General features: G+C 37.1%; 1 protein-coding gene across 3 annotated transcripts in view; it reads left to right on the top strand.

Moving 5' to 3' along the window:
* Nucleotides 1-14,989, top strand: part of PARD3B (par-3 family cell polarity regulator beta) — a 1,123,128-nt gene that overhangs the window by 593,111 nt on the left and 515,028 nt on the right. The gene's annotated exons all lie outside the window — the stretch shown is intronic.

The following is a 14,989-nucleotide window of genomic DNA, read 5'->3' as shown; positions in this document are numbered from 1 at the left end:
TATTAGAGTATAGTTGATTAACAATGTGATAGTTTCAGATGTACAGGAAAGTGATTCAGTCATACATATACATGTATCTGTTCTTTTTCAAATTCTTTTCCCATGGTTGTTAGAGAATATTAAGTAGAGTTCCTTGGACTATACAGTAGGTCCTTGTTGGTTATCCATTTTAAATATACCATTTTAAATAAATACATGTCAATCCTAAACTCCCTAATTATCCTTTATCCATTCCTCTGTTGATGAACATTTAGGTTGCTTCCATATCTTGGTTAATGTAAACAGTGCTACAATGAATTTGGGGATGTATTCAGACCATGTTTTTTTCTGGATATATGCCTAGAAGTGGAATTGCAGGATCATAAGATAGATCTGTTTTTAGTTTTTTTTTTTTAAGGAGCTTCCATACTGTTCTCCGTAGTGGTTGTACCAATTTGCATTCCCACCACAAATCAATCTGTGTGAGATACCGCATCAACAATTTGAAGAATAAAAGTTGTATGATTGTCTCAGTAGATGCAGAAAAAGCTTTTGAGTAAATCATTCTTTTGATATGCATGTTACCTGTCTGGAGCTAGTATCCTGCTTTTCTCCATCCTGAATCTACTCAGAGTACACCCCTAGGGTGGCGGCAGTGCTGATGGCTTGGTGGGCACAGGATCCTGTTTACTGATATGACGGGCAACATTCTTTATCCATACCACCCAAGCTGGAAAGACCATATGTAGGCACTCTGGTTCAAACTCACAGCAGAGCTTCCGGTGCCTGGGTCACATCATTACCTGCCAGCGAGCGTGCCATCTTGAATGGCTACAGATTGTGCAGCCTTGACAGCCCCCTTTGCCTAGATCTGACCATGGACTTGCAGGAGACCCCCTGTGAGAGATGACAGCTTAACTCTTCAGAATTCCTGACCTAGGGACCTGTGAGACATACATATGTAAACAAGAGTACATATTGTTTTATAGCGTTCAATTTTGGTATACTTTGTCATGCAATAACAGTAACCAGAAAAGTGAATTCATTAAATTACTTAAATCTCTTCTTACACACTATTATATATTCCAAAAGATAATCATAATTTTTAAAAATTATTTTGCCTCAGAGCTAAACCCATTGTATGAATACCTCATGAGTCAGTCTTTACAAATTAGTAATATATTCTTCTAATTAAACATTGGTTATTATGTGTTGGAAATATAAATCATAAATTCATATTTCAAACCAAAAACACTTAATTGGATTATGCTAGTGAAAGTTAATGTGCTATAGAGTTTAATTCTCATCAAATTATAAAATCACAGGCAATTGTCTAAGTTTATATTCTAGCATTCTGTGAGGTTTTGTACCTTGCTGCCACCATTTACCAGTAAGCTCAACTTGCTGAGTTGTATCAAGAGAGCTAGAACTCCTCAAGCCTTTTCTTGGCCTTTTCTTAGTTTGTGTATATTTCCTGGTATTTATATTATAAAAGTAACACATGCATGTGCTTAAAACTTAATACAAAAAAGCAAAGTAAAATGAAATAGTGGCCTCCCTGCCTCATATTCAGTCCCAATCACCACAAGAAACATTTCAATTAAATAGAATATATATGGCCCCCTCTTCATATATATACATATATATATGTAATTAACTATATATATGTATATATTCCCCTCTATTGATTTGTCAATGTTACATAATGTCTGCTCTCGACTACTTACCATCACAGATGAAGGATTTCATACACTGACATTCACCTACCACTTCTCATTCACTTCCTCTACTTCCTGATGGTTACATATAATTTTCAGGTTAATGGTGATTTTTTGACTAATAGTTGCCTTTATAGCTTTAAATAGTACACTTAAACATCAGTTTCTTGATTTATCTACCCTAGGCAATATTCTAATCCTTATTATGATAAATGAAGGAATTCGAAGTTTTTCTCTTACTTAAATTTTCCTTGATTCATCATTCTGACCCCATATTATTTTTCTCTGAAAATTCTTTATCCATTCTACTGTTGATAGATATTTTGAGTATTTCCACTTTGAGACTATTATCAGCAATGCTTCTATGAGCATTCTTGCATCACCATGCTGAGCATGGTGGGCTACAGTCCGTAGGGCCGCAAAGAGTCTGACAAGACTGAAGCGGCTGAGCTGGCACACGGACGTACATGTATCCCCTCCTTCTTGAGTGTCCCTCTCACCCCACCTCCATCCACCCCTCTCGGTCCTTACAGAGGACTGAGATGAGCTCCTTGTGCTATATAGCAGCTTCCCACTAGCTATCTATTTTACACATGGACATATATGTTTTATGTATTCACTTTTTAAGAGCCCTTTTATTGAAAATGAGTGTTGCAAATATCTCTTTATAGATTGCTTTTTTCACTCTCTGTGTAGTGTCTTTTGATGAAGTTATTTTTAATGTAGTCCAACTTATCTGTATTTCCCATTATGGATATTGCTTCTGTGTCATGTTTAATACGTCTTTCTCTATCCCCCAAATGTGGACATATTCTTTTTTGTTATTTTTGAAAAGCGTTATTATTTTTGTCATTCATTTTAAAGTACTTGAAATTTATTTTTTCTGTGGGATAAATCAGAGGCACATTTTCATCTACTTATACAGATTTTACCCAGAATCATGTATCATTTTTAAAGAAAAATGATAATTTTACTTACTCTCTGCTTTTATGTCCTTTTCTTGCCTGACTGCATTGACTACAACATTAAATAGAAGTGAGAACAGATACTTCTGCCATATTCCCAATCTTTGGTAGAAAGCATTCAGTCTTTTGATATTAAATACGATGTTACACCTAAGTTTTTCTCAAGTACGCTTTAAAGTTAAAGAAGGTTCCTTCTGTTCTTAATGTTCTGAGAGGTTTTAATCCCCAAACTGCGAATTCTTTTTTTAAATCTCTTTTCTTCTGTTAACATGGTGAATTACATTGATGGATTTGTGAATGTTAAATCAAGCTTACATTTCCAGAAGAACTTCATTTGATCAAGATACATTATCCTTTGTATATTTTGCTAGATTTAATCTGCTAATATTTTATTAAATATTTTAACATCTCTGTTCATGAGGGATAAGGGTCTCTAGTTTCTTTTTTGGGAAAATGTCTTTATATGATCTGAGTTCCAGAAAAATGCTTTGAAATGAAATAGGAAGAATTCCCTGCTTCTCTCTTTCTAAAAGAGACTTTATAGGATTGGTGTTATTTTCTTTTAAAATGTTTGATGTATACAGTCCTCTGGGCCTGAAGTTGTCTTTGTGAGGTTTATAATTATAGATTGAATTTCTTTACAGAGCTCTCTGAGTTCCATCTTTCTTACTGAGTCAGTATTGGCAATTTGCATCATTAAGGTAATTTCAGTTTTATTGAAGTAGATGGTTGTATTGTCATAAGTAATATTGTCCTTTTATTTTTCTTTTACTGTCTATGGGATCTGAAGTGGTGTTCCCTCTTTCATTCCTGACATTAGTAATCTATATCTTCTCACCGCTTTCTAGATCATTCTGGCTAGAGATAACCTTTATTCATTTTTTCAAAGTATCAGCTTTTTATTTCATTGATTTTTCTCTGTCATATGTCCATTTTCTGTTTCATCAGTGTCCACTTTTATTTATAGTCTTCTCTTTCTTATACTAACTTTACTCTTCTTTTGGTTTTTAAAATGCAAGCTTAGATAATTTATTTTAGGAATGATTATTATAAACAACTTCAGACCATTACTTTGAAATCTTTGCTTTAATGGGCAATATATGTCTTAAGCTTTTTCAAGAATAAATAAACTCCCAAATTAGAGATATAAGTGTACAAGAAATTATAAAGAAGAAGGTAAAATATATCCATTTTTTAAATGGGTGGGGGAGGACCTCACAGACTGTTGTATAGTAATATACTTCAAGATCCTGAAAGGGCAGATAACCTCAGTGATATGAAAATGGTTCCAAAGAATGGAAGAAAGAAGAGAAATACTCCCCTACTCATTCTGATGTTAATACCAAAATGAGGTAAGTATGGTGTAAAATGGGCAAGTTACACATCAATTTCACCATGATAGAAAAAAGGTCCGACATAGATCACAGCAAGATCTGACAAGAATCACAGCAAGATCCTCTATGACCCACCTCCCAGAATATTGGAAATAAAAGCAAAAATAAACAAATGGGACCTAATGAAACTTAAAAGCTTTTGCACAACAAAGGAAACTATAATCAAGGTGAAAAGACAGCCTTCAGAATGAGAGAAAATAATAGCAAACGAAGAAACAGACAAAGGACTAATCTCAAAAATATATAAGCAACTCCTGCAGCTCAATTCCAGAAAAATAAATGACCCAATCAAAAAATGGGCCAAAGATCTAAACAGACATTTCTCCAAAGACATACAGATGGCTAACAAACACATGAAAAGATGCTCAACATCACTCATTATCAGAGAAATGCAAATCAAAACCACAATGAGGTACCATTACACGCCAGTCAGGATGGCTGCTATCCAAAAGTCTACAAGCAATAAAGGCTGGAGAGGGTGTGGAGAAAAGGGAACCCTCTTACACTGTTGGTGGGAATGCAAACTAGTACAGCCACTATGGAGAACAGTGTGGAGATTCCTTAAAAAACTGGAAATAGAACTGCCATATGACCCAGCAATCCCACTCCTGGGCATACACACTGAGGAAACCAGATCTGAAAGAGACACGTGCACCCCAGTGTTCATCGCAGCACTGTTTATAATAGCCAGGACATGGAAGCAACCTAGATGCCCATCAGCAGATGAATGGATAAGGAAGCTGTGGTACATACACACAATGGAATATTACTCAGCCATTAAAAAGAATTCATTTGAGTCAGTTCTAATGAGATGGATGAAACTGGAGCCCATTATACAGAGTGAAGTAAGCCAGAAAGATAAACACCAATACAGTATACTAACACATATATATGGAATTTAGAAAGATGGTAACGATAACCCTATATGCAAGACAGAAAAAGAGACACAGATGTATAGAACAGACTTTTGGACTCTATGGGAGAAGGCGAGGGTGGGATGATCTGAGAGGACAGCATTGAAACATGTATATTATCAAGGGTGAAACAGATCACCAGCCCAGGTTGAATACATGAGACAAGTGCTCAGGGCTGGTGCACTGGGAAGACCCAGAGGGATGGGATGGGGAGGGAGGTGGGAGGGGGGATTGGGATGGGGAATACATGTAAATCCATGGCTGATTCATGTCAATGTATGGCAAAAACCACTACAATATTGTAAAGTAATTAACCTCCAACTAATAAAAATAAATGAAAAATAATAATAAATTTAAAAAATGAAAAAGAAAAAAGGGCAAATTATGGCTTTAGAAACCTGAACAGGTTCATTACCAGGCCACCTCTTCCATTCTGCATACTATTTCTCATTCTGCATACTATTTCTTGTGCCTGCTCTCCTTCGTTATTTTCTCTTATCATTGACTTTTCTGTTTCTTTTTTCTTCTTATGAAGAATCAATTTTTAGCTCGATGCTTTCAGCTGTAGCTTTCTTTTCTTTTTTTAATATTTGTTTTTCTATTCTTTATGTCCCATTTTTCTTTAGACTTGTTTAATTTTCAGGCTCTTTATTCATTATTTAAAAACATTTTTAAGCTCTTTATTAACCTTTTTAAGCATACATAAATTGGGTTGGTGTAATGAACACCCATGTACCTGTCAACTTTTTCCATAATCAATAATATATCATATCTTGTTTAGTATTCTCTCCCTTTTTAAAATTTTACTTTAATACAACAAAGCAACTTTCAGACATCATGCCAATTCATATGGAAATATTTCAGTGTGCATTTCTGACTGATAAGACCTGTTTAACAAAATCTGTCATCACACCTAACAAAGTTAATAAATGAGTATTTAAATATCACCAGATACCCTGTCCATATCAAAACTTACTCAGATAGCTAAAACATTTTTTTAGTCAGTTTGCTCACAGTAGGATCTAAGTTGTGCCCTCATGTTACATTAATTTATTATGAATCTTTAGGGTTATTTTCTAATTGTCATTTATCTCATTTTTTAATATCTCTAAATTTAGTGAGAGAGCAGGTCTTTTTTATTTTATTTTTTTTTTTACTGTTCAGTTCAGTTCAGTTGCTCAGTTGCATCCGACTCTTTGCAACTCCATGAACCGCAGCACACCAGGCCTCCCTGTCCATCACCAACTCCCAGAGTCCACCCAAACCCATGTCCGTTGAGTTGATGATGCCATCCAACCATCTCATCCTCTGACGTCCCCTTCTCCTCCTGCCCTCAGTCTTTCCCAGCATCAGGGTCTTTTCAAATGAGTCAGCTCTTCGCATCAGGTGGCCAAAGTTTTGGAGTTTCAGCTTCAACATCAGTTCTTCCAATGAACACCCAGGACTGGTCTTCTTTAGGATTCACTGGTTTGATCTCCTTGCAGTCCAAGAGACTCTCAAGAGTCTTCTGCAACACCACAGTTCAAAAGCATCAGTTCCTCAGTGCTTAGCTTTCTTTATTGTTCAACTCTCACATCCATACATGACCACTGGAAAAATCATAGCCTTGACTAGACAGACCTTCATTGACAAAGTAATGTCTTTGCTTTTTAATATGCTGTCTAGGTTGGCCATAACTTTCCTTCTAAAGAGTAAGCGTCTTTTAATTTCATGGATGCAGTCACCATCTGAACTGATTTTGGAGCCCCCAAAAATAAATTCAGCCACTGTTTCCACTGTTTCCCCACCTATTTCCCATGAGCTCTTGGGACCAGATGCCATGATCTTAGTTTTCTGAATGTTGAGCTTTAAGCCAACTTTTTCACTCTGCTCCTTCACTTTCATCAAGAGGCTCTTTAGTTCTTCTTCACTCTCTGCCATAATGGTGGTGTCATCTGCATATCTGAGGTTATTGATATTTCTCCCAGCAATCTTGATTCCAGCTTGTGCTTCTTCCAGCCCAATGTTTCTCATGATGTACTCTGCATATAAGTTAAATAAGCAGGGTGAAAATATACAGCCTTGACGTACTCCTTTTTCTGTTTGGAACCAGTCTGTTTTTCCATGTCCAGTTCTAACTGCTGCTTCCTGACCTGCATACAGGTTTCTCAAGAGGCAGGTCAGGTGGTCTCGTATTCCCATCTCTTTCAGAATGACTCCCTAGTATTTGTTAGCTTATTCCATTTTGTATTTAAGACAGCTGTATTACAAGTTACTGCTTTTTGTTTTAACCCAGTACCTACTAATATATATTTCTGCCATTTTATTTTAAATATTTCAGTTTTGTCACGTTTTAGATATTTCTCTTATGGAAGATTATAATTGGATTTTATTTTTTAAATCAAGAATCTCCGCTTTGAATTATTCTTTCATTAAAGAAACCTTTAGAACTTTTTTCCTAAAGTTAAAGAATATAGTGTTATTAAAACAAAGTATTTTAGCCACAGATTAAGTAAGTCTATTTCTATATAAAAAGTCATTGCCATTAGAAAAGATTATTTCATGTATCTTGTAAATTATCCATGACATGATTTTTTTTCACTTTAAATTACTAGTGTCTGTGTTTATCATTCATTTCTTCCCTTGATATTTACATATTTTAAACAATAGTCATTGGTTTTTTTCACATCTTTGAATTTTCTGTCTTAAGTTTCATGTCAAGCATAATGCACACTTTATTTGAAGTGTTTCCTATCAAATTATTGCCTCTAAAATCTTTCCTGATATTTCAATATTGAGTTTATTTTTCAATGTTCTACTTGTACTATATTTGGTCAGAATTGTTCATTGCAAAAAAGAATGTGGAATTCTGAAAAACAGTAGGAGGTCAAGTGTAATAACTGTACAACTTGTGATGATGCTGGTTTAACACACAACATACTGCTTTCTTAGCCACATAGCTTCATTGGTCAGGGCCAGTTCCTATCACTTCGTAATGGTTCTGGACTTCAAGTGAAGAAGAGCTGGTCTAATTAATTATGGCATTTCTAACCTCAGTTAATTTGCTATTTTAGTGAAGACTTCAACAAGACCTACTAATGTTTTCCCCCAGGTGACAATAAGTATTACAGAAAGAATACATTTTACCAAATAGACTTTGAAGTATAGCTCTTTAGAAACCCACAGAGTGCAGACAGATTTGCATGACAGGAGCATTCTGTGTGGGCTCTCTTGTGACCTTTTAATTTTCCATGAAAAATGCACATAGAATATGAGAGATCAGGCAATAAAAACATGGTCTGCATGAAAGCAATCACAGAGACTTCTCTTCATATTTCCTCAGAGACCAAGACATCCAGTGGCACCTAGTTCTACATGGTTTGAATTGTCTTTGCAGCGATTTTGTCCCAGTTTTGAAAACTTTAGTTGCTATAACTGTAATTTGATTATCATATATTTTTCTCATGTTTTAAAATTGCTACGTTATTTCACTACATTGGAGAGGATCTTTGGGGGCATTCCTAAAGTATGGAGAGAAATTAATCTTTACTCAGAGTGGGGCTTGTTGCAGTTACAAAAGAGAAGGAACAGCTTAAGGTCAGCCCCTGGTTCCACTGTCAGTGTGGAAGGCCTGGGATGAGTAAGTCCACGGGTGGTGTTGTGACTTGTCTGTATATCCAGCGCCTACAAGGCCTGGGAGTGACTTAAGTGATATAATTCAAGGAACACAGCAATTCAAAACCAGATGCTTAGACCACTAAGCCATCCCTTCTGTTGTGTTGTAAAGCATGAAGTTGTAAATATAGCAGATAATTGAAATTAAGATTTTAGATAGGGGCATTGTTAGCAGCCCTCCTCTAGTTTTACTGCTTAAAGACTTTTGGAAGTTTATTTAACAGTTCATTTTAATGCAGTTGCTGTCAAAATTAATTAAGCCTTTTCATTTTTTTTCTTTTATTTTTTAAGTCTTCTTTGATGAGACTATTAATAATAAAATGTGTCTGAACTTAAAAATGCATCCAAACTGAAGATGGAAAATATTCTCTATTTTGGGACATGATATTTTGAGCTCTCTTTTTAGTTTCTTTTAAATTTTAGCTTAAAAAAAAAACACACAGCTTGTTCCTTCATTGATTAAAACTGCCATTCTTTGTCCATCAAACAATATACCTTCTGTAAACTAGGTGCTCCATTTATTTTTTTTTTCGATGCTAATTAAATAACAGAGGTTCTTAGTCTGAACTGGGGCATGGAACTTGACTTTTTTTAAGCCTGGCATCCCATAACTAGCTTTTTTTAAAAAGTCATTGACCATGACCATTTGATGAGTAAATTGTCTCTTCTTTTTCTTCCTGTCTTTAGTTAGTACTATGGACAAAATGGTCATATTTTAGCAGGTTCTCCTCATTTCATAAAATGGCATTTGTAGTGAGAATATTGAGAAATGAAAGAGATAAAGAATCTATTGAAACACTGCTTTATCCCATAGTAGGTAGAGGGAAAAGTAAAAGTCTGTGAAAAGTAGTATTTTGAAAAGCCATCAATGTGAAATGAATGTCCTCATTTCATCAGTGTTAATCTTAAAGAGTTTCAGATGGAAAAATATCACCAATGAAAACATCATTAAAAAGCAAAGAAACTCTACCAGGTTTCACGTGTTGCTAATCACAACAGCTTTACAGGTTGGAATAAGAAAACTAGGTCTAGACTCATCCCATGTGGTATCATCTGTTGACTAGATGCCCTACCTAAGAAACTGCTAAAGAGTGACTTCAAATCTGGCAGTGGGATTATAGGGGAGGCTAAAATTAGGGGGTTCCCTTGTGGCCATTTCCCTCCAGCCACCAAATTGCTATACATTTCTCTTTGGGGTGAGATGACAAATCTGAACCTAAAGTCTCATGAACTCTCTTCTGTATTTACTGGAGCAGAGGGTGCGTCTCTTATTTTGTTCATACTCTTTTTTCATCCATTGAGTATCCTAATCATTATGCTTTCTGCATGCATGCATTTCTGTCTTGAAGAATGAATTAATACCAAGCTTTTTCTTTATCATCATATTTGTGATCTGACCATTCCTTAGAAGAAGGTGATCCACAGAAAAGTAATCAATAATTTGATTACATAAACCTATTATTTTTGTTTCCTGTTGCCATTCCCTTCTGAAGAGCTGTTAAATGGTGAGATTTTAATCTACTGTCATTGCCTCACAAGTGGATAGGCCATTTGCTATCTTTTGTAGAGACACATCACCTGAGGGTCCTCAGCTACTGCAGAAGTATTTCCCTTGTAATAAGAAAAGCAGAGAGAGGTTTACATCACCACTCAGTTTAAAAACCCTTATCTGTCAGGAAGTATGCACTTCTCTATGCCACCCTGGTTGTTCATTAAAAGTGTGAGGTTTCATCATTGATTAGGAATGGCTGAGGGCTGGGGTGATAGTGCTGTGACAGACATCTTAACAGAAATTGGATTAGAAGAAACTCTATTTTGTTAAAGTCCAGGGAATCTTTCATTAGAAAACTTCTTTCTTGTTTGGGGCTCTGTTTTGTTGTGTTACATGGAATTGAGTAAGTGATCTGTAATATATTGAAAAATAACTGCTTGTTCCTTTTTAACCCATTCTTTTCTATTATACGCATCATGGTAGAAAAATATAGTTCAAAGAACATTCAATATTACAACCATTTATAAATTTATATTTTGTTAAGAAGTCACTCAGCAGAAAGGTACAATTTTTCCTTGGCTTGTTATTACTGCATACAGTTGTGAAAAATTGCTCTAGCCTATCTTTAAGAATACAGTCTGACTCACAATCAGACAACAGGGTAGGTGGATTGGCTTGTTCACTGATTCATCCATTCACTAAATATAAACATTCATAATCTAATAAAAATAAATATCACAGTAATCCAAGTCTATGCCCCAATCAGTAGCACTGAAGAAGCTGAAGTTGAATGGTTCTATGAAGACCTTCAAGACCTTCTAGAACTGTCACCCAAAAAAGATGTCCTTTTCATTATAGGGGACTGGAATGCAAAAGGAGGAAGTCAAAAGATACCTGGAGTAACAAGCATATTTGGCCTTGGAGTACAGAATGAGGCAGGGCAAAGGCTAATAGAATTTTGCCAAGAGAACACACACTGGTCATAGCAAACACCATCTTCCAACAAACAAGAGACGACTCTATACATGGACATCACCAGATGATCAATACTAAAATCAGATTGATTATATTCTTTGCAGCCAAAGATGGAGAAGCTACCTACAGTCAGCAAAAACAAGACTGGGAGCTGACTGTGGCTCAGATCATGAACTCCTTATTGCCAAATTCAGACTTAAACTGAAGAAAGTAGGGGAAAACACTAGACCACTCAGGTATGACCTAAATCAAATCCCTTATGATTATACAGTGGAAGTGAGAAATAGATTTAAGGGACTAGATCTGATAGACAGAGTGCCTGAGGAACTATGGACAGAGGTTCATGACATTGTACAGGAATCAGAGATCAAGACCATCCCCAAGAAAAAGAAATGCAAGAAGGCAAAATGGTTGTCTGAGGAGCCCTTACATATAGCTGTGAAAAGAACAGAAGCAAAAGGCAAAGGAGAAAAGGAAAGATATGCCCATTTGAATGCAGAGTTCCAAAGAATAGCAAGGAAAGGTAAGAAAGCCTTCCTCAGGATCAATGCAAAGAAATAGAGGTGAACAATAGAATGGGAAAGACTAGAGACCTTTTTAAGAAAATTAGAGATACCAAGGAAACATTGCATGCAAAGATGGACACGAGAAAGGACAGACATGGTACGGACCTAACACAAACAGATGGTATTAAGAAGAGGTGTCAACATTACACAGAAGAACTATACCAAAAAGATCTTCATGACCCAGATATCCACAATGGTGTGACCACTCACTCAGACCCAGACATCCTGGAATGCAAAGTCAAGTGGGCTTTAGGAAGCATCACTGTGAACAAAGCTAGTGGAGGTGATAGAATTTCAGCTGAGCTATTTCAAATCCTAAGAGATGAGGCTGTGAAAGTGCTGCGCTCAATATGTCAGCAAATTTGGAAAACTCAGCAGTGGCCACAGGACTGGAAAATATGAGTTTCCATTCTAATCCAAAAGAAGGGCAATGCCGAAGAATGTTCAAACCACTGCACATTAACACTCATCCTACATGCTAGCAAAGTAATGCTTACAGTTCTCCAAGCCAGGCTTCCACAGTATGTGAATTGTGAACTTCCAGATGTTCAAGCTGGATTTAGAAAAACCAGAGAAACCAGAGATCAAATTGCCAACGTCTGTTGGATCATAGAAAAAGCAGGAGAGTTCCAGAGAAACATCTACTTCTGCTTTATTGGCTACACCAAAGTCTTTGACTGTGTGGATCACAACAAACTGTGGAAAATTCTGAAAGAGATGGGAATACCAGACCACCTGACCTGCCTCCTGAGAAATCTTTATGCAGGTCAAGAAGCAACAGTTAAAACTGGACATGGAACAACAGACTGGTTCCAAATTGGGAAAGGAGTACATCAAGGCTGTATACTGTGACCCTGCTTATTTAACTTATATGCAGAGTACATCTTGTTAAATACCAGGCTGGATAAAGCACAAGCTGGAATCAAGGTTGCCGGGAGAAATAACAATAACCTCAGATACATAAATGACACCACCCTTATGGCAGAAAGTGAAGAGGAACTAAAAAGCCTCTTGATGAAAGTGAAAGATGAGAGTGAAAAAGTTGGCTTAAAGCTCAACATTCAGAAAACTAAGATCATGGCATCTGGTCCCATCACTTCATGGCAAACAGATGGGGAAACAGTGGAAACAGTGTCAGACTTTATTTTGGGGGGCTTCAAAATCACTGCAGATGGTGATTGCAGCCATGAAATTGAGAGATACTTGCTCCTTGGAAGAAAAGCTATGACCAACCTAGACAATATAAGAAAAAGCAGAGACGTTACTCTGCCAACCAAGGTCCATCTAGTCAAAGCTATGGTTTTTCCAGTAGTCATGTATGGATGAGAGATGGACTATAAAGAAAGCTGAGCACTGAAGAATTGGTGCTTTTGAATTGTGGTGCTGGAGAAAACTCTTGAGAGTCCCTCGGACTGCAAGGATTTCAAACCAGTCAATCCTAAATGAAATCAGTCCTGAATATTCATTGGAAGGACTGATGCTGAAGCTGAAACTCCAGTACTTTCACTGCCTTATGCAAACAACTGACTTACTGGAAAAGACCCTGATGCTGAGAAAGATTGAAGTCAAAAGGAGAAGGGGACGACAGAGGATGAGATGGTTGAATGGCATCACTGACTAGACAGACTTGAGTTTGAGCAATCTCTGGGAGTTGATGCTAGACAGTGAAGCCTGGCATGCTGCAGTCCATGGGGTGGCAAAGAGTCGGACACAACTGAGCAACTGAACTGAACTGAATAAAAATCAAGCAGAGACCAGCATGAACTGACTGGCTTGCTTTCTTCCAGCTTTGTATGATGGGAGCCATGTCAGTTTCATGAGGATTTCAGGTGACATTTATTCTACAGTGTTTCCTGAGCCTGGGTACCGTGTCCTTGAAGCCTAGCGAACACAGAGGTGGGAGAGACGGTAGTGATGCACATGCCGTGCTGAAAGAGTTGTCCTCTGTCTTCAGTTCATTCATTCAGTCACGTCCGACTCTTTGGGACCCCCTGGACTGCAGCACGCCAGTCTTTCCTGTGACTTGGGGAAAATCTTTATGAAACTGGTTTATGGCTCTTCTGTTAGAGGAATCAGAACTTTTATGCAATCTAACAGTTCATCCTCTAGCAGTTTTCGTTGCTTAAATTTCTCGTCCTGCAGAATTGCTCCACTAACTATGCCCATTTGGTGAATCTGAATGGGTTTCAAAGATTAATCCAGAGATGACATTTGGATTAAATAATCACCATCTAATACAAGCAGTTTTAAGAATGTGAATTAAGAAATCTAATTAGAATGTAACTTTGCCCCATACTTGTAGTGATTTTCTGGATCAGAGGTTGGAGGAAGAGATTTAAGATGAGAGGCTGAAACTTGTCAGTCCCAGAATAGACGACAAATGAAGTAGTACTCGTTAGGAACATCAGACCTTTAGCACCCACACATTCAACATTTGAAATTTCATACATACTGCATGTAAGCCAAAGGTCCAGAGCATGTGATAATTTGTAATTTTGCCACAGCACGATGTGACTAGAAAGTTCATGTGTAGGACTGACTTAGCTTGTCAAGGAGGCTTCAGAAAAGATTACAGTATTTGCTGACAGATTTTGAAGGGATGTCTGTACTGCACCTCTCCCCTCCCTGGAGGCTCTCAGGAAAGTGACGAGCAGTGTGGTTGGTCATATATCCCCCTACGTCCACTCTGGTTTTTTATCTGTAGCAGCCACCTCCTTCCCTATTCAGGTATTGCCCCTTGTACATAGCAATCACTGTTTAAAGATGTGTCTGTGAAAATATGTATTATCATTTCTGTGGGACCAATCTCTTATGATTCTGTCAAAGATATGGGCTTGGATTAACAGCTGAATATCAGTTCTTAACCTTGAGATCATATCAAGACTGAGGAATGTAGAAAGCCTTGATGTTTTGTGCAGAATTCTGTATGTGTGTGCATATATACACCTATATTGGGAGGGGAACCATTATTGTCATTAGTTTTGTAGGTGACTGTGACTTGGTCACAAATGATCAGAAGTTTTTAGAAGCACGGTTTTAGATGGAGCACAGCTGATTTCTGTTAGTCTGTTGGCTTATCCCTGCTGGTGAACATGGAATGGGGCTGAGGTTGGAGAAGGACTAGCAGTGCAGTTGGGATCTGTCTGGTGTTCAGTGGAGTTGAATTATGGAGCATGTAAAAGGGAACAGTGCAGAGAACATTCACTATCAACTCCTCAGCCTCTCTGTTCTTCCCTGCACAGAATAAGCTCTTTAAGGTGAAGAATATAGTTTTACCCCTAGCACTTGACACAGTGCCTAGAACAAAGGGGACCTAAGTAAGTGTTTGTGAA

Source organism: Cervus elaphus, chromosome 8 (assembly GCF_910594005.1).
Source record: "Cervus elaphus chromosome 8, mCerEla1.1, whole genome shotgun sequence".
Classification (NCBI taxonomy): Eukaryota; Metazoa; Chordata; class Mammalia; order Artiodactyla; family Cervidae; genus Cervus; species Cervus elaphus.
The sequence above is the reverse complement of the archived record's forward strand: the minus strand, read 5'-3'. Positions and strand labels throughout refer to the sequence as shown.